This window comes from Geotrypetes seraphini, chromosome 1, assembly GCF_902459505.1.
Source record: "Geotrypetes seraphini chromosome 1, aGeoSer1.1, whole genome shotgun sequence".
NCBI lineage: Eukaryota > Metazoa > Chordata > Amphibia > Gymnophiona > Dermophiidae > Geotrypetes > Geotrypetes seraphini.
In genome coordinates this window covers 339,418,973-339,420,080 of record NC_047084.1, presented here as the reverse complement: position 1 = coordinate 339,420,080, position 1,108 = coordinate 339,418,973, and positions in this window count along the sequence as shown.

Genomic DNA, 1,108 nt, shown 5'->3' with positions numbered 1-1,108 from the left:
CAGCACTGGGTTAAGGTACACAACTCTGGCCCAGGGTCAACTCTGCCCCTACTTTTCAGAGTGCTTCTGACATGCCTATGTCTCCTACTGAGTTGCATGCCATGAGATTTGTGCACCAAGCATTATAGAATAGTGCTCAATCAGAAGTGTGCATAAAATACTAATTGGTGCCAATTAACATCAATAATTGGTTGTTAATGGCCAATTACTGCTTGTTAATATCTCTTTAGCCAATTAAGTTGTGCACACACTTTGGGATTGTGCCCAGTCAGGCACTCAACACTGGGCACCATATTTAGAATCTAGAAGATTATTACAACACTTCATCTATGGCTGGTCTCCTGTTGGAGGGTGCTCTGGCAGAATTCTATATGTGTAGAATTTACGCATAATTCCTCACCCTAGCAGGAAGTACAGAATTCTGCTCATGCTGTGCAGAATTCAGCTCAAACACGGGCAACAGTGGCTCTACTCATTGTTTTCCCCCTCCAACGCTAACTCCTGCAGCAAGAAGAGAAGGAGTGACCTGGTGCATAGTGGGTCACTTCGTACTCATGTTCTGGTTAGACCCGAATGTTTATGTGAACTGTGATCCCGCAGTTCAAATAAACAGTCAGGTCTAAGTTGACACAAGAGTAGGAAGTGACCCGCTGTGGTTCACTTCCTCCTTGCTACAGGAACTCAGTGGGGAAGGGAAGTGAAAGGGAGCAGAGCTTCTGCCATAACTAAGATGACCATACGTCCCGTTTTCAACGGGACAGTCCTGTTTTCGGGCCGACCATCCCGTTGTCCCAACCCACCGCTTCGGGACACCAAAAATGTCCCGTTTTCAGGGACAGCGTCCTGAAGCTGTGCGCGGGGCACCAGGACAGCCGATCACTTTCCCTCCCTGCCGCGCCGATTGAAACGCTGGGCCGCCGCAGCTGCCTCTTGGCTTCTTCCCGACGTCAATTTTGACGTCGGAGAGGAAGTTCGGGCCAGTCAGGCAGCAATTGGCTGGTCCCGAACTTCCTCTCTGACGTCAAAATTGATGTCGGGAAGAAGTCAAGAAGCAGCGGCGGCGTTCCAGCGTTTCAATCGGCGCGACAGGGAGGCAGACTGGAAGGCA